The following is an 18,486-nucleotide window of genomic DNA, read 5'->3' on the forward strand; positions in this document are numbered from 1 at the left end:
ACTGGATTATAATGCCATTACACAAGCATGACATTAGTGTACATCTGTAAATTAGGTGTACAGATGAAATTGAGTCTTGAAGGGTATGAATACTTATAGTGTACTAAGATCTCTATGATCAACCAAGGTGAAATAAACTTTTTTTTTATCGCAAGTGGATTTATTGACTTAGTTGGTCAACTTCTCTTACCATTACACAATTTCACAGTATGATTACATTACACTGTCATGTACTGATAAAAGCTGGACATTAGTGAACATCTGTAAGTGCAAGTCAGGTCAGTCCAATCCAAATACATAATTTCCTAGAAACTTGAGATGCTATGTGGGACTTAAAGTGGTGCAGCATCTAAATAAAATGCTACGAGGCAAATATTACTTGTAGATTAAATTCTAAGTATATTAAGGTTAGACATTTCACCTCATTTCCTATCTAACCCAACTTCATCCCAATTTGTTAGCAACATAGTAATTAAATTAGACAGCAAACAAATTAATCCCCCAAGCAGTATAGTTGAAAATGAATCTTGAAGGGCATTAAGACTTACAGTTTGGTGGGATCTAAATGTTCAACCAAGGGACAAGCAAAGGTTTTTGCATCCTGAGACCTTCCAACCAAGCCTTTCGGCTCACACTTTACAGAACATTGGCCACGATTAAATTGGCATTGGTTACAGAACTGCCCATTTTCCAGATGAGTACAAGATAAAAAGAGAGCCTGGATAGCTCAGTCGGTAGAGCATCAGACTTTTAATCTGAGGGTCCAGGGTTCAAGTCCCTGTTCAGGCGTGTATGCCTTTTAAACGATGGCAATCTATATTCTCTGTGCCATACAAAACGTATGCTGTGAAGGATTTCCGCGATAAAAGTGAAAAAGGTCATTATCATCATTTCTCAAATTGTTGATGAGGAAACAAGTGATTCTGAAGTAAATAGCCATATTTTTTGAACAAAAATACAAGAAACTCCACGCATAACGCAAGATAATTTGTTGATTTAGCTGATGAACTAATCTTCACATTTTACAAATTCACAGTATGACTGGATTATAATGCCATTACACAAGCATGACATTAGTGTACATCTGTAAATTAGGTGTACAGATGAAATTGAGTCTTGAAGGGTATGAATACTTATAGTGTACTAAGATCTCTATGATCAACCAAGGTGAAATAAACTTTTTTTTTATCGCAAGTGGATTTATTGACTTAGTTGGTCAACTTCTCTTACCATTACACAATTTCACAGTATGATTACATTACACTGTCATGTACTGATAAAAGCTGGACATTAGTGAACATCTGTAAGTGCAAGTCAGGTCAGTCCAATCCAAATACATAATTTCCTAGAAACTTGAGATGCTATGTGGGACTTAAAGTGGTGCAGCATCTAAATAAAATGCTACGAGGCAAATATTACTTGTAGATTAAATTCTAAGTATATTAAGGTTAGACATTTCACCTCATTTCCTATCTAACCCAACTTCATCCCAATTTGTTAGCAACATAGTAATTAAATTAGACAGCAAACAAATTAATCCCCCAAGCAGTATAGTTGAAAATGAATCTTGAAGGGCATTAAGACTTACAGTTTGGTGGGATCTAAATGTTCAACCAAGGGACAAGCAAAGGTTTTTGCATCCTGAGACCTTCCAACCAAGCCTTTCGGCTCACACTTTACAGAACATTGGCCACGATTAAATTGGCATTGGTTACAGAACTGCCCATTTTCCAGATGAGTACAAGATAAAAAGAGAGCCTGGATAGCTCAGTCGGTAGAGCATCAGACTTTTAATCTGAGGGTCCAGGGTTCAAGTCCCTGTTCAGGCGTGTATGCCTTTTAAACGATGGCAATCTATATTCTCTGTGCCATGCAAAACGTATGCTGTGAAGGATTTCCGCGATAAAAGTGAAAAAGATCATTATCATCATTTCTCAAATTGTTGATGAGGAAACAAGTGATTCTGAAGTAAATAGCCATATTATTTGAACAAAAATACAAGAAACTCCACGCATAACGCAAGATAATTTGTTGATTTAGCTGATGAACTAATCTTCACATTTTAGAAATTCACAGTATGACTGGATTATAATGCCATTACACAAGCATGACATTAGTGTACATCTGTAAATTAGGTGTACACAGTGTCGGACTGGCCTGCCGGGGAGCCGGGGTATCCCCCGGGAGGCCCTGTTGCCTGATAACCCCGCCCTCTTTGTTGGTGAGGCAGAGCAGAGAATTACCGAGTTGCGGTCAGTCTACATATGAAACGGAGACTGTCAAACTAATCCCTGCCTACAGCCAGCACGTGAGAACACTTCCTGCTCCTGAGACAGAGAGAGGCAGAAATGCTTCACAGTGACACAGATCTCAGATTACTCCTTCTGCTGTAGTTGCAGGCGTCCTGTAGTCATAAAGTTGCCATCCTAACTGCAGTGTGAGTCCGTGTAATCAGTAAGTAATAAATCGTGCAAACTTCTCTAGAGCTCTCCACTGTGTGACCTCGGAGGGAGGGAGATAAATTAGAATGGCTTCATTGCAATATACGTCTTCAGTGCCTCTATAAAAGGATCCTATTGCAGCTGACCAATGAATGGATTCCTAATAAACTAGTAACCAAATTCACTGTTTATATCATGTTCCATGTTTATTTGTTTTCAATCAATTGTGGGACTCTATTCCCTATAGAAGCATATCTTAATCAGAATAAAACACATTCAGACAGTTAGGTCCTTATAGGATTGCATCTGCTATATGCTTTAATATTAATGTTTTGCTTTTGTCCTTTGTAGTGGCATTGGATTATTATTGAGTGTACATTTTGTGGGTAGATCATTTTTTAGAGTCCTGTTTTTATTTGCCAGTGTCTAGAGTGTAATTAGATTTATGTAATATTTTAAATGTGCATATATTTTTATGCTAATAATTTTGTGGTCTCCATAGTGCTTCATGGATATATTAATTTTTAGTCTATACCCTTATATTGTGGTTTTCATATGATGAATGGTTGATCTCTAGTACTGTAGTATAGCATTTGTTTTCTGTGTACACTATGAGGGGAGAGAACACTAACCACAAAGAATGGACAGCACACAAATAGCTGATGATGATTGATTGTATTCAATTCATCCCTCCCCTTTCCCTGTCTCCCCTGTTTCACACAGTGCCCTCCATGCTGCATTTGCTCCCCTTCACTTACTTTCCTATTGACTTCTTTCTTCTCTTCTGTCTTTTCCTTCGCGGCTCCTCACTGCAAATGTCCTCTTTTTCTTTATGGACCATACTAAGGTGCTATACGTTGTCCTCCATGGCCTGACCCCATCCCCTTTAATGACTGACCACAACCCCTCTTACAGTTGGCCACACCCCATTGTAGTGGGCCCCTACCGCTGCATTTCCCCCGGTGGGCCCTTCATGTCCCAGTCCGACACTGGGTGTACAGATGAAATTGAGTCTTGAAGGGTATGAATACTTATAGTGTACTAAGATCTCTATGATCAACCAAGGTGAAATAAACTTTTTTTTTATCGCAAGTGGATTTATTGACTTAGTTGGTCAACTTCTCTTACCATTACACAATTTCACAGTATGATTACATTACACTGTCATGTACTGATAAAAGCTGGACATTAGTGAACATCTGTAAGTGCAAGTCAGGTCAGTCCAATCCAAATACATAATTTCCTAGAAACTTGAGATGCTATGTGGGACTTAAAGTGGTGCAGCATCTAAATAAAATGCTACGAGGCAAATATTACTTGTAGATTAAATTCTAAGTATATTAAGGTTAGACATTTCACCTCATTTCCTATCTAACCCAACTTCATCCCAATTTGTTAGCAACATAGTAATTAAATTAGACAGCAAACAAATTAATCCCCCAAGCAGTATAGTTGAAAATGAATCTTGAAGGGCATTAAGACTTACAGTTTGGTGGGATCTAAATGTTCAACCAAGGGACAAGCAAAGGTTTTTGCATCCTGAGACCTTCCAACCAAGCCTTTCGGCTCACACTTTACAGAACATTGGCCACGATTAAATTGGCATTGGTTACAGAACTGCCCATTTTCCAGATGAGTACAAGATAAAAAGAGAGCCTGGATAGCTCAGTCGGTAGAGCATCAGACTTTTAATCTGAGGGTCCAGGGTTCAAGTCCCTGTTCAGGCGTGTATGCCTTTTAAACGATGGCAATCTATATTCTCTGTGCCATGCAAAACGTATGCTGTGAAGGATTTCCGCGATAAAAGTGAAAAAGATCATTATCATCATTTCTCAAATTGTTGATGAGGAAACAAGTGATTCTGAAGTAAATAGCCATATTATTTGAACAAAAATACAAGAAACTCCACGCATAACGCAAGATAATTTGTTGATTTAGCTGATGAACTAATCTTCACATTTTAGAAATTCACAGTATGACTGGATTATAATGCCATTACACAAGCGACATTAGTGTACATCTGTAAATTAGGTGTACAGATGAAATTGAGTCTTGAAGGGTATGAATACTTATAGTGTACTAAGATCTCTATGATCAACCAAGGTGAAATAAACTTTTTTTTTATCGCAAGTGGATTTATTGACTTAGTTGGTCAACTTCTCTTACCATTACACAATTTCACAGTATGATTACATTACACTGTCATGTACTGATAAAAGCTGGACATTAGTGAACATCTGTAAGTGCAAGTCAGGTCAGTCCAATCCAAATACATAATTTCCTAGAAACTTGAGATGCTATGTGGGACTTAAAGTGGTGCAGCATCTAAATAAAATGCTACGAGGCAAATATTACTTGTAGATTAAATTCTAAGTATATTAAGGTTAGACATTTCACCTCATTTCCTATCTAACCCAACTTCATCCCAATTTGTTAGCAACATAGTAATTAAATTAGACAGCAAACAAATTAATCCCCCAAGCAGTATAGTTGAAAATGAATCTTGAAGGGCATTAAGACTTACAGTTTGGTGGGATCTAAATGTTCAACCAAGGGACAATCAAAGCTTTTTGCATCCTGAGACCTTCCAACCAAGCCTTTCGGCTCACACTTTACAGAACATTGGCCACGATTAAATTGGCATTGGTTACAGAACTGCCCATTTTCCAGATGAGTACAAGATAAAAAGAGAGCCTGGATAGCTCAGTCGGTAGAGCATCAGACTTTTAATCTGAGGGTCCAGGGTTCAAGTCCCTGTTCAGGCGTGTATGCCTTTTAAACAATGGCAATCTATATTCTCTGTGCCATGCAAAACGTATGCTGTGAAGGATTTCCGCGATAAAAGTGAAAAAGATCATTATCATCATTTCTCAAATTGTTGATGAGGAAACAAGTGATTCTGAAGTAAATAGCCATATTATTTGAACAAAAATACAAGAAACTCCACGCATAACGCAAGATAATTTGTTGATTTAGCTGATGAACTAATCTTCACATTTTAGAAATTCACAGTATGACTGGATTATAATGCCATTACACAAGCGACATTAGTGTACATCTGTAAATTAGGTGTACAGATGAAATTGAGTCTTGAAGGGTATGAATACTTATAGTGTACTAAGATCTCTATGATCAACCAAGGTGAAATAAACTTTTTTTTTATCGCAAGTGGATTTATTGACTTAGTTGGTCAACTTCTCTTACCATTACACAATTTCACAGTATGATTACATTACACTGTCATGTACTGATAAAAGCTGGACATTAGTGAACATCTGTAAGTGCAAGTCAGGTCAGTCCAATCCAAATACATAATTTCCTAGAAACTTGAGATGCTATGTGGGACTTAAAGTGGTGCAGCATCTAAATAAAATGCTACGAGGCAAATATTACTTGTAGATTAAATTCTAAGTATATTAAGGTTAGACATTTCACCTCATTTCCTATCTAACCCAACTTCATCCCAATTTGTTAGCAACATAGTAATTAAATTAGACAGCAAACAAATTAATCCCCCAAGCAGTATAGTTGAAAATGAATCTTGAAGGGCATTAAGACTTACAGTTTGGTGGGATCTAAATGTTCAACCAAGGGACAATCAAAGCTTTTTGCATCCTGAGACCTTCCAACCAAGCCTTTCGGCTCACACTTTACAGAACATTGGCCACGATTAAATTGGCATTGGTTACAGAACTGCCCATTTTCCAGATGAGTACAAGATAAAAAGAGAGCCTGGATAGCTCAGTCGGTAGAGCATCAGACTTTTAATCTGAGGGTCCAGGGTTCAAGTCCCTGTTCAGGCGTGTATGCCTTTTAAACGATGGCAATCTATATTCTCTGTGCCATGCAAAACGTATGCTGTGAAGGATTTCCGCGATAAAAGTGAAAAAGATCATTATCATCATTTCTCAAATTGTTGATGAGGAAACAAGTGATTCTGAAGTAAATAGCCATATTATTTGAACAAAAATACAAGAAACTCCACGCATAACGCAAGATAATTTGTTGATTTAGCTGATGAACTAATCTTCACATTTTAGAAATTCACAGTATGACTGGATTATAATGCCATTACACAAGCGACATTAGTGTACATCTGTAAATTAGGTGTACAGATGAAATTGAGTCTTGAAGGGTATGAATACTTATAGTGTACTAAGATCTCTATGATCAACCAAGGTGAAATAAACTTTTTTTTTATCGCAAGTGGATTTATTGACTTAGTTGGTCAACTTCTCTTACCATTACACAATTTCACAGTATGATTACATTACACTGTCATGTACTGATAAAAGCTGGACATTAGTGAACATCTGTAAGTGCAAGTCAGGTCAGTCCAATCCAAATACATAATTTCCTAGAAACTTGAGATGCTATGTGGGACTTAAAGTGGTGCAGCATCTAAATAAAATGCTACGAGGCAAATATTACTTGTAGATTAAATTCTAAGTATATTAAGGTTAGACATTTCACCTCATTTCCTATCTAACCCAACTTCATCCCAATTTGTTAGCAACATAGTAATTAAATTAGACAGCAAACAAATTAATCCCCCAAGCAGTATAGTTGAAAATGAATCTTGAAGGGCATTAAGACTTACAGTTTGGTGGGATCTAAATGTTCAACCAAGGGACAATCAAAGCTTTTTGCATCCTGAGACCTTCCAACCAAGCCTTTCGGCTCACACTTTACAGAACATTGGCCACGATTAAATTGGCATTGGTTACAGAACTGCCCATTTTCCAGATGAGTACAAGATAAAAAGAGAGCCTGGATAGCTCAGTCGGTAGAGCATCAGACTTTTAATCTGAGGGTCCAGGGTTCAAGTCCCTGTTCAGGCGTGTATGCCTTTTAAACGATGGCAATCTATATTCTCTGTGCCATGCAAAACGTATGCTGTGAAGGATTTCCGCGATAAAAGTGAAAAAGGTCATTATCATCATTTCTCAAATTGTTGATGAGGAAACAAGTGATTCTGAAGTAAATAGCCATATTATTTGAACAAAAATACAAGAAACTCCACGCATAACACAAGATAATTTGTTGATTTAGCTGATGAACTAATCTTCACATTTTAGAAATTCACAGTATGACTGGATTATAATGCCATTACACAAGCATGACATTAGTGTACATCTGTAAATTAGGTGTACAGATGAAATTGAGTCTTGAAGGGTATGAATACTTATAGTGTACTAAGATCTCTATAATCAACCAAGGTGAAATAAACTTTTTTTTTATCGCAAGTGGATTTATTGACTTAGTTGGTCAACTTCTCTTACCATTACACAATTTCACAGTATGATTACATTACACTGTCATGTACTGATAAAAGCTGGACATTAGTGAACATCTGTAAGTGCAAGTCAGGTCAGTCCAATCCAAATACATAATTTCCTAGAAACTTGAGATGCTATGTGGGACTTAAAGTGGTGCAGCATCTAAATAAAATGCTACGAGGCAAATATTACTTGTAGATTAAATTCTAAGTATATTAAGGTTAGACATTTCACCTCATTTCCTATCTAACCCAACTTCATCCCAATTTGTTAGCAACATAGTAATTAAATTAGACAGCAAACAAATTAATCCCCCAAGCAGTATAGTTGAAAATGAATCTTGAAGGGCATTAAGACTTACAGTTTGGTGGGATCTAAATGTTCAACCAAGGGACAAGCAAAGGTTTTTGCATCCTGAGACCTTCCAACCAAGCCTTTCGGCTCACACTTTACAGAACATTGGCCACGATTAAATTGGCATTGGTTACAGAACTGCCCATTTTCCAGATGAGTACAAGATAAAAAGAGAGCCTGGATAGCTCAGTCGGTAGAGCATCAGACTTTTAATCTGAGGGTCCAGGGTTCAAGTCCCTGTTCAAGCGTGTATGCCTTTTAAACGATGGCAATCTATATTCTCTGTGCCATGCAAAACGTATGCTGTGAAGGATTTCCGCGATAAAAGTGAAAAAGATCATTATCATCATTTCTCAAATTGTTGATGAGGAAACAAGTGATTCTGAAGTAAATAGCCATATTATTTGAACAAAAATACAAGAAACTCCACGCATAACGCAAGATAATTTGTTGATTTAGCTGATGAACTAATCTTCACATTTTAGAAATTCACAGTATGACTGGATTATAATGCCATTACACAAGCATGACATTAGTGTACATCTGTAAATTAGGTGTACAGATGAAATTGAGTCTTGAAGGGTATGAATACTTATAGTGTACTAAGATCTCTATGATCAACCAAGGTGAAATAAACTTTTTTTTTATCGCAAGTGGATTTATTGACTTAGTTGGTCAACTTCTCTTACCATTACACAATTTCACAGTATGATTACATTACACTGTCATGTACTGATAAAAGCTGGACATTAGTGAACATCTGTAAGTGCAAGTCAGGTCAGTCCAATCCAAATACATAATTTCCTAGAAACTTGAGATGCTATGTGGGACTTAAAGTGGTGCAGCATCTAAATAAAATGCTACGAGGCAAATATTACTTGTAGATTAAATTCTAAGTATATTAAGGTTAGACATTTCACCTCATTTCCTATCTAACCCAACTTCATCCCAATTTGTTAGCAACATAGTAATTAAATTAGACAGCAAACAAATTAATCCCCCAAGCAGTATAGTTGAAAATGAATCTTGAAGGGCATTAAGACTTACAGTTTGGTGGGATCTAAATGTTCAACCAAGGGACAATCAAAGCTTTTTGCATCCTGAGACCTTCCAACCAAGCCTTTCGGCTCACACTTTACAGAACATTGGCCACGATTAAATTGGCATTGGTTACAGAACTGCCCATTTTCCAGATGAGTACAAGATAAAAAGAGAGCCTGGATAGCTCAGTCGGTAGAGCATCAGACTTTTAATCTGAGGGTCCAGGGTTCAAGTCCCTGTTCAGGCGTGTATGCCTTTTAAACGATGGCAATCTATATTCTCTGTGCCATGCAAAACGTATGCTGTGAAGGATTTCCGCGATAAAAGTGAAAAAGATCATTATCATCATTTCTCAAATTGTTGATGAGGAAACAAGTGATTCTGAAGTAAATAGCCATATTATTTGAACAAAAATACAAGAAACTCCACGCATAACGCAAGATAATTTGTTGATTTAGCTGATGAACTAATCTTCACATTTTAGAAATTCACAGTATGACTGGATTATAATGCCATTACACAAGCATGACATTAGTGTACATCTGTAAATTAGGTGTACACAGTGTCGGACTGGCCTGCCGGGGAGCCGGGGTATCCCCCGGGAGGCCCTGTTGCCTGATAACCCCGCCCTCTTTGTTGGTGAGGCAGAGCAGAGAATTACCGAGTTGCGGTCAGTCTACATATGAAACGGAGACTGTCAAACTAATCCCTGCCTACAGCCAGCACGTGAGAACACTTCCTGCTCCTGAGACAGAGAGAGGCAGAAATGCTTCACAGTGACACAGATCTCAGATTACTCCTTCTGCTGTAGTTGCAGGCGTCCTGTAGTCATAAAGTTGCCATCCTAACTGCAGTGTGAGTCCGTGTAATCAGTAAGTAATAAATCGTGCAAACTTCTCTAGAGCTCTCCACTGTGTGACCTCGGAGGGAGGGAGATAAATTAGAATGGCTTCATTGCAATATACGTCTTCAGTGCCTCTATAAAAGGATCCTATTGCAGCTGACCAATGAATGGATTCCTAATAAACTAGTAACCAAATTCACTGTTTATATCATGTTCCATGTTTATTTGTTTTCAATCAATTGTGGGACTCTATTCCCTATAGAAGCATATCTTAATCAGAATAAAACACATTCAGACAGTTAGGTCCTTATAGGATTGCATCTGCTATATGCTTTAATATTAATGTTTTGCTTTTGTCCTTTGTAGTGGCATTGGATTATTATTGAGTGTACATTTTGTGGGTAGATCATTTTTTAGAGTCCTGTTTTTATTTGCCAGTGTCTAGAGTGTAATTAGATTTATGTAATATTTTAAATGTGCATATATTTTTATGCTAATAATTTTGTGGTCTCCATAGTGCTTCATGGATATATTAATTTTTAGTCTATACCCTTATATTGTGGTTTTCATATGATGAATGGTTGATCTCTAGTACTGTAGTATAGCATTTGTTTTCTGTGTACACTATGAGGGGAGAGAACACTAACCACAAAGAATGGACAGCACACAAATAGCTGATGATGATTGATTGTATTCAATTCATCCCTCCCCTTTCCCTGTCTCCCCTGTTTCACACAGTGCCCTCCATGCTGCATTTGCTCCCCTTCACTTACTTTCCTATTGACTTCTTTCTTCTCTTCTGTCTTTTCCTTCGCGGCTCCTCACTGCAAATGTCCTCTTTTTCTTTATGGACCATACTAAGGTGCTATACGTTGTCCTCCATGGCCTGACCCCATCCCCTTTAATGACTGACCACAACCCCTCTTACAGTTGGCCACACCCCATTGTAGTGGGCCCCTACCGCTGCATTTCCCCCGGTGGGCCCTTCATGTCCCAGTCCGACACTGGGTGTACAGATGAAATTGAGTCTTGAAGGGTATGAATACTTATAGTGTACTAAGATCTCTATGATCAACCAAGGTGAAATAAACTTTTTTTTTATCGCAAGTGGATTTATTGACTTAGTTGGTCAACTTCTCTTACCATTACACAATTTCACAGTATGATTACATTACACTGTCATGTACTGATAAAAGCTGGACATTAGTGAACATCTGTAAGTGCAAGTCAGGTCAGTCCAATCCAAATACATAATTTCCTAGAAACTTGAGATGCTATGTGGGACTTAAAGTGGTGCAGCATCTAAATAAAATGCTACGAGGCAAATATTACTTGTAGATTAAATTCTAAGTATATTAAGGTTAGACATTTCACCTCATTTCCTATCTAACCCAACTTCATCCCAATTTGTTAGCAACATAGTAATTAAATTAGACAGCAAACAAATTAATCCCCCAAGCAGTATAGTTGAAAATGAATCTTGAAGGGCATTAAGACTTACAGTTTGGTGGGATCTAAATGTTCAACCAAGGGACAATCAAAGCTTTTTGCATCCTGAGACCTTCCAACCAAGCCTTTCGGCTCACACTTTACAGAACATTGGCCACGATTAAATTGGCATTGGTTACAGAACTGCCCATTTTCCAGATGAGTACAAGATAAAAAGAGAGCCTGGATAGCTCAGTCGGTAGAGCATCAGACTTTTAATCTGAGGGTCCAGGGTTCAAGTCCCTGTTCAGGCGTGTATGCCTTTTAAACGATGGCAATCTATATTCTCTGTGCCATGCAAAACGTATGCTGTGAAGGATTTCCGCGATAAAAGTGAAAAAGGTCATTATCATCATTTCTCAAATTGTTGATGAGGAAACAAGTGATTCTGAAGTAAATAGCCATATTATTTGAACAAAAATACAAGAAACTCCACGCATAACGCAAGATAATTTGTTGATTTAGCTGATGAACTAATCTTCACATTTTACAAATTCACAGTATGACTGGATTATAATGCCATTACACAAGCATGACATTAGTGTACATCTGTAAATTAGGTGTACAGATGAAATTGAGTCTTGCAGGGTATGAATACTTATAGTGTACTAAGATCTCTATGATCAACCAAGGTGAAATAAACTTTTTTTTTATCGCAAGTGGATTTATTGACTTAGTTGGTCAACTTCTCTTACCATTACACAATTTCACAGTATGATTACATTACACTGTCATGTACTGATAAAAGCTGGACATTAGTGAACATCTGTAAGTGCAAGTCAGGTCAGTCCAATCCAAATACATAATTTCCTAGAAACTTGGGATGCTATGTGGGACTTAAAGTGGTGCAGCATCTAAATAAAATGCTACGAGGCAAATATTACTTGTAGATTAAATTCTAAGTATATTAAGGTTAGACATTTCACCTCATTTCCTATCTAACCCAACTTCATCCCAATTTGTTAGCAACATAGTAATTAAATTAGACAGCAAACAAATTAATCCCCCAAGCAGTATAGTTGAAAATGAATCTTGAAGGGCATTAAGACTTACAGTTTGGTGGGATCTAAATGTTCAACCAAGGGACAATCAAAGCTTTTTGCATCCTGAGACCTTCCAACCAAGCCTTTCGGCTCACACTTTACAGAACATTGGCCACGATTAAATTGGCATTGGTTACAGAACTGCCCATTTTCCAGATGAGTACAAGATAAAAAGAGAGCCTGGATAGCTCAGTCGGTAGAGCATCAGACTTTTAATCTGAGGGTCCAGGGTTCAAGTCCCTGTTCAGGCGTGTATGCCTTTTAAACGATGGCAATCTATATTCTCTGTGCCATACAAAACGTATGCTGTGAAGGATTTCCGCGATAAAAGTGAAAAAGGTCATTATCATCATTTCTCAAATTGTTGATGAGGAAACAAGTGATTCTGAAGTAAATAGCCATATTTTTTGAACAAAAATACAAGAAACTCCACGCATAACGCAAGATAATTTGTTGATTTAGCTGATGAACTAATCTTCACATTTTACAAATTCACAGTATGACTGGATTATAATGCCATTACACAAGCATGACATTAGTGTACATCTGTAAATTAGGTGTACAGATGAAATTGAGTCTTGAAGGGTATGAATACTTATAGTGTACTAAGATCTCTATGATCAACCAAGGTGAAATAAACTTTTTTTTTATCGCAAGTGGATTTATTGACTTAGTTGGTCAACTTCTCTTACCATTACACAATTTCACAGTATGATTACATTACACTGTCATGTACTGATAAAAGCTGGACATTAGTGAACATCTGTAAGTGCAAGTCAGGTCAGTCCAATCCAAATACATAATTTCCTAGAAACTTGAGATGCTATGTGGGACTTAAAGTGGTGCAGCATCTAAATAAAATGCTACGAGGCAAATATTACTTGTAGATTAAATTCTAAGTATATTAAGGTTAGACATTTCACCTCATTTCCTATCTAACCCAACTTCATCCCAATTTGTTAGCAACATAGTAATTAAATTAGACAGCAAACAAATTAATCCCCCAAGCAGTATAGTTGAAAATGAATCTTGAAGGGCATTAAGACTTACAGTTTGGTGGGATCTAAATGTTCAACCAAGGGACAAGCAAAGGTTTTTGCATCCTGAGACCTTCCAACCAAGCCTTTCGGCTCACACTTTACAGAACATTGGCCACGATTAAATTGGCATTGGTTACAGAACTGCCCATTTTCCAGATGAGTACAAGATAAAAAGAGAGCCTGGATAGCTCAGTCGGTAGAGCATCAGACTTTTAATCTGAGGGTCCAGGGTTCAAGTCCCTGTTCAGGCGTGTATGCCTTTTAAACGATGGCAATCTATATTCTCTGTGCCATACAAAACGTATGCTGTGAAGGATTTCCGCGATAAAAGTGAAAAAGGTCATTATCATCATTTCTCAAATTGTTGATGAGGAAACAAGTGATTCTGAAGTAAATAGCCATATTTTTTGAACAAAAATACAAGAAACTCCACGCATAACGCAAGATAATTTGTTGATTTAGCTGATGAACTAATCTTCACATTTTACAAATTCACAGTATGACTGGATTATAATGCCATTACACAAGCATGACATTAGTGTACATCTGTAAATTAGGTGTACAGATGAAATTGAGTCTTGAAGGGTATGAATACTTATAGTGTACTAAGATCTCTATGATCAACCAAGGTGAAATAAACTTTTTTTTTATCGCAAGTGGATTTATTGACTTAGTTGGTCAACTTCTCTTACCATTACACAATTTCACAGTATGATTACATTACACTGTCATGTACTGATAAAAGCTGGACATTAGTGAACATCTGTAAGTGCAAGTCAGGTCAGTCCAATCCAAATACATAATTTCCTAGAAACTTGAGATGCTATGTGGGACTTAAAGTGGTGCAGCATCTAAATAAAATGCTACGAGGCAAATATTACTTGTAGATTAAATTCTAAGTATATTAAGGTTAGACATTTCACCTCATTTCCTATCTAACCCAACTTCATCCCAATTTGTTAGCAACATAGTAATTAAATTAGACAGCAAACAAATTAATCCCCCAAGCAGTATAGTTGAAAATGAATCTTGAAGGGCATTAAGACTTACAGTTTGGTGGGATCTAAATGTTCAACCAAGGGACAAGCAAAGGTTTTTGCATCCTGAGACCTTCCAACCAAGCCTTTCGGCTCACACTTTACAGAACATTGGCCACGATTAAATTGGCATTGGTTACAGAACTGCCCATTTTCCAGATGAGTACAAGATAAAAAGAGAGCCTGGATAGCTCAGTCGGTAGAGCATCAGACTTTTAATCTGAGGGTCCAGGGTTCAAGTCCCTGTTCAGGCGTGTATGCCTTTTAAACGATGGCAATCTATATTCTCTGTGCCATGCAAAACGTATGCTGTGAAGGATTTCCGCGATAAAAGTGAAAAAGATCATTATCATCATTTCTCAAATTGTTGATGAGGAAACAAGTGATTCTGAAGTAAATAGCCATATTATTTGAACAAAAATACAAGAAACTCCACGCATAACGCAAGATAATTTGTTGATTTAGCTGATGAACTAATCTTCACATTTTAGAAATTCACAGTATGACTGGATTATAATGCCATTACACAAGCATGACATTAGTGTACATCTGTAAATTAGGTGTACACAGTGTCGGACTGGCCTGCCGGGGAGCCGGGGTATCCCCCGGGAGGCCCTGTTGCCTGATAACCCCGCCCTCTTTGTTGGTGAGGCAGAGCAGAGAATTACCGAGTTGCGGTCAGTCTACATATGAAACGGAGACTGTCAAACTAATCCCTGCCTACAGCCAGCACGTGAGAACACTTCCTGCTCCTGAGACAGAGAGAGGCAGAAATGCTTCACAGTGACACAGATCTCAGATTACTCCTTCTGCTGTAGTTGCAGGCGTCCTGTAGTCATAAAGTTGCCATCCTAACTGCAGTGTGAGTCCGTGTAATCAGTAAGTAATAAATCGTGCAAACTTCTCTAGAGCTCTCCACTGTGTGACCTCGGAGGGAGGGAGATAAATTAGAATGGCTTCATTGCAATATACGTCTTCAGTGCCTCTATAAAAGGATCCTATTGCAGCTGACCAATGAATGGATTCCTAATAAACTAGTAACCAAATTCACTGTTTATATCATGTTCCATGTTTATTTGTTTTCAATCAATTGTGGGACTCTATTCCCTATAGAAGCATATCTTAATCAGAATAAAACACATTCAGACAGTTAGGTCCTTATAGGATTGCATCTGCTATATGCTTTAATATTAATGTTTTGCTTTTGTCCTTTGTAGTGGCATTGGATTATTATTGAGTGTACATTTTGTGGGTAGATCATTTTTTAGAGTCCTGTTTTTATTTGCCAGTGTCTAGAGTGTAATTAGATTTATGTAATATTTTAAATGTGCATATATTTTTATGCTAATAATTTTGTGGTCTCCATAGTGCTTCATGGATATATTAATTTTTAGTCTATACCCTTATATTGTGGTTTTCATATGATGAATGGTTGATCTCTAGTACTGTAGTATAGCATTTGTTTTCTGTGTACACTATGAGGGGAGAGAACACTAACCACAAAGAATGGACAGCACACAAATAGCTGATGATGATTGATTGTATTCAATTCATCCCTCCCCTTTCCCTGTCTCCCCTGTTTCACACAGTGCCCTCCATGCTGCATTTGCTCCCCTTCACTTACTTTCCTATTGACTTCTTTCTTCTCTTCTGTCTTTTCCTTCGCGGCTCCTCACTGCAAATGTCCTCTTTTTCTTTATGGACCATACTAAGGTGCTATACGTTGTCCTCCATGGCCTGACCCCATCCCCTTTAATGACTGACCACAACCCCTCTTACAGTTGGCCACACCCCATTGTAGTGGGCCCCTACCGCTGCATTTCCCCCGGTGGGCCCTTCATGTCCCAGTCCGACACTGGGTGTACAGATGAAATTGAGTCTTGAAGGGTATGAATACTTATAGTGTACTAAGATCTCTATGATCAACCAAGGTGAAATAAACTTTTTTTTTATCGCAAGTGGATTTATTGACTTAGTTGGTCAACTTCTCTTACCATTACACAATTTCACAGTATGATTACATTACACTGTCATGTACTGATAAAAGCTGGACATTAGTGAACATCTGTAAGTGCAAGTCAGGTCAGTCCAATCCAAATACATAATTTCCTAGAAACTTGAGATGCTATGTGGGACTTAAAGTGGTGCAGCATCTAAATAAAATGCTACGAGGCAAATATTACTTGTAGATTAAATTCTAAGTATATTAAGGTTAGACATTTCACCTCATTTCCTATCTAACCCAACTTCATCCCAATTTGTTAGCAACATAGTAATTAAATTAGACAGCAAACAAATTAATCCCCCAAGCAGTATAGTTGAAAATGAATCTTGAAGGGCATTAAGACTTACAGTTTGGTGGGATCTAAATGTTCAACCAAGGGACAAGCAAAGGTTTTTGCATCCTGAGACCTTCCAACCAAGCCTTTCGGCTCACACTTTACAGAACATTGGCCACGATTAAATTGGCATTGGTTACAGAACTGCCCATTTTCCAGATGAGTACAAGATAAAAAGAGAGCCTGGATAGCTCAGTCGGTAGAGCATCAGACTTTTAATCTGAGGGTCCAGGGTTCAAGTCCCTGTTCAGGCGTGTATGCCTTTTAAACGATGGCAATCTATATTCTCTGTGCCATGCAAAACGTATGCTGTGAAGGATTTCCGCGATAAAAGTGAAAAAGATCATTATCATCATTTCTCAAATTGTTGATGAGGAAACAAGTGATTCTGAAGTAAATAGCCATATTATTTGAACAAAAATACAAGAAACTCCACGCATAACGCAAGATAATTTGTTGATTTAGCTGATGAACTAATCTTCACATTTTAGAAATTCACAGTATGACTGGATTATAATGCCATTACACAAGCGACATTAGTGTACATCTGTAAATTAGGTGTACAGATGAAATTGAGTCTTGAAGGGTATGAATACTTATAGTGTACTAAGATCTCTATGATCAACCAAGGTGAAATAAACTTTTTTTTTATCGCAAGTGGATTTATTGACTTAGTTGGTCAACTTCTCTTACCATTACACAATTTCACAGTATGATTACATTACACTGTCATGTACTGATAAAAGCTGGACATTAGTGAACATCTGTAAGTGCAAGTCAGGTCAGTCCAATCCAAATACATAATTTCCTAGAAACTTGAGATGCTATGTGGGACTTAAAGTGGTGCAGCATCTAAATAAAATGCTACGAGGCAAATATTACTTGTAGATTAAATTCTAAGTATATTAAGGTTAGACATTTCACCTCATTTCCTATCTAACCCAACTTCATCCCAATTTGTTAGCAACATAGTAATTAAATTAGACAGCAAACAAATTAATCCCCCAAGCAGTATAGTTGAAAATGAATCTTGAAGGGCATTAAGACTTACAGTTTGGTGGGATCTAAATGTTCAACCAAGGGACAATCAAAGCTTTTTGCATCCTGAGACCTTCCAACCAAGCCTTTCGGCTCACACTTTACAGAACATTGGCCACGATTAAATTGGCATTGGTTACAGAACTGCCCATTTTCCAGATGAGTACAAGATAAAAAGAGAGCCTGGATAGCTCAGTCGGTAGAGCATCAGACTTTTAATCTGAGGGTCCAGGGTTCAAGTCCCTGTTCAGGCGTGTATGCCTTTTAAACAATGGCAATCTATATTCTCTGTGCCATGCAAAACGTATGCTGTGAAGGATTTCCGCGATAAAAGTGAAAAAGATCATTATCATCATTTCTCAAATTGTTGATGAGGAAACAAGTGATTCTGAAGTAAATAGCCATATTATTTGAACAAAAATACAAGAAACTCCACGCATAACGCAAGATAATTTGTTGATTTAGCTGATGAACTAATCTTCACATTTTAGAAATTCACAGTATGACTGGATTATAATGCCATTACACAAGCGACATTAGTG

The 18,486-nt window shown here is 37.5% G+C and overlaps 13 non-coding genes across 13 annotated transcripts; all 13 read left to right on the forward strand.

The window, feature by feature from the left end:
* The first annotated feature begins 716 nt into the window (after positions 1 to 716).
* On the forward strand, positions 717 to 789 carry TRNAK-UUU (transfer RNA lysine (anticodon UUU)). Its single transcript has one exon. It is a non-coding gene; the product is annotated as a tRNA-Lys (tRNA).
* A 967-nt stretch (positions 790 to 1,756) lies between these two features.
* TRNAK-UUU (transfer RNA lysine (anticodon UUU)) lies at positions 1,757 to 1,829 on the forward strand. The gene has a single exon. It is a non-coding gene; the product is annotated as a tRNA-Lys (tRNA).
* A 2,266-nt stretch (positions 1,830 to 4,095) lies between these two features.
* Positions 4,096 to 4,168, forward strand: TRNAK-UUU (transfer RNA lysine (anticodon UUU)). Its single transcript has one exon. It is a non-coding gene; the product is annotated as a tRNA-Lys (tRNA).
* Positions 4,169 to 5,133: 965 nt separating this feature from the next.
* Positions 5,134 to 5,206, forward strand: TRNAK-UUU (transfer RNA lysine (anticodon UUU)). Its single transcript has one exon. It is a non-coding gene; the product is annotated as a tRNA-Lys (tRNA).
* Positions 5,207 to 6,171: 965 nt separating this feature from the next.
* TRNAK-UUU (transfer RNA lysine (anticodon UUU)) lies at positions 6,172 to 6,244 on the forward strand. Its single transcript has one exon. It is a non-coding gene; the product is annotated as a tRNA-Lys (tRNA).
* A 965-nt stretch (positions 6,245 to 7,209) lies between these two features.
* On the forward strand, positions 7,210 to 7,282 carry TRNAK-UUU (transfer RNA lysine (anticodon UUU)). Its single transcript has one exon. It is a non-coding gene; the product is annotated as a tRNA-Lys (tRNA).
* Positions 7,283 to 9,289: 2,007 nt separating this feature from the next.
* On the forward strand, positions 9,290 to 9,362 carry TRNAK-UUU (transfer RNA lysine (anticodon UUU)). Its single transcript has one exon. It is a non-coding gene; the product is annotated as a tRNA-Lys (tRNA).
* A 2,266-nt stretch (positions 9,363 to 11,628) lies between these two features.
* On the forward strand, positions 11,629 to 11,701 carry TRNAK-UUU (transfer RNA lysine (anticodon UUU)). Its single transcript has one exon. It is a non-coding gene; the product is annotated as a tRNA-Lys (tRNA).
* Positions 11,702 to 12,668: 967 nt separating this feature from the next.
* Positions 12,669 to 12,741, forward strand: TRNAK-UUU (transfer RNA lysine (anticodon UUU)). Its single transcript has one exon. It is a non-coding gene; the product is annotated as a tRNA-Lys (tRNA).
* A 967-nt stretch (positions 12,742 to 13,708) lies between these two features.
* On the forward strand, positions 13,709 to 13,781 carry TRNAK-UUU (transfer RNA lysine (anticodon UUU)). The gene has a single exon. It is a non-coding gene; the product is annotated as a tRNA-Lys (tRNA).
* Positions 13,782 to 14,748: 967 nt separating this feature from the next.
* On the forward strand, positions 14,749 to 14,821 carry TRNAK-UUU (transfer RNA lysine (anticodon UUU)). Its single transcript has one exon. It is a non-coding gene; the product is annotated as a tRNA-Lys (tRNA).
* A 2,266-nt stretch (positions 14,822 to 17,087) lies between these two features.
* Positions 17,088 to 17,160, forward strand: TRNAK-UUU (transfer RNA lysine (anticodon UUU)). Its single transcript has one exon. It is a non-coding gene; the product is annotated as a tRNA-Lys (tRNA).
* Positions 17,161 to 18,125: 965 nt separating this feature from the next.
* Positions 18,126 to 18,198, forward strand: TRNAK-UUU (transfer RNA lysine (anticodon UUU)). Its single transcript has one exon. It is a non-coding gene; the product is annotated as a tRNA-Lys (tRNA).
* Positions 18,199 to 18,486: the final 288 nt, after the last annotated feature.

This window comes from Mixophyes fleayi, unplaced genomic scaffold, assembly GCF_038048845.1.
Source record: "Mixophyes fleayi isolate aMixFle1 unplaced genomic scaffold, aMixFle1.hap1 Scaffold_128, whole genome shotgun sequence".
Lineage (NCBI taxonomy): Eukaryota > Metazoa > Chordata > Amphibia > Anura > Limnodynastidae > Mixophyes > Mixophyes fleayi.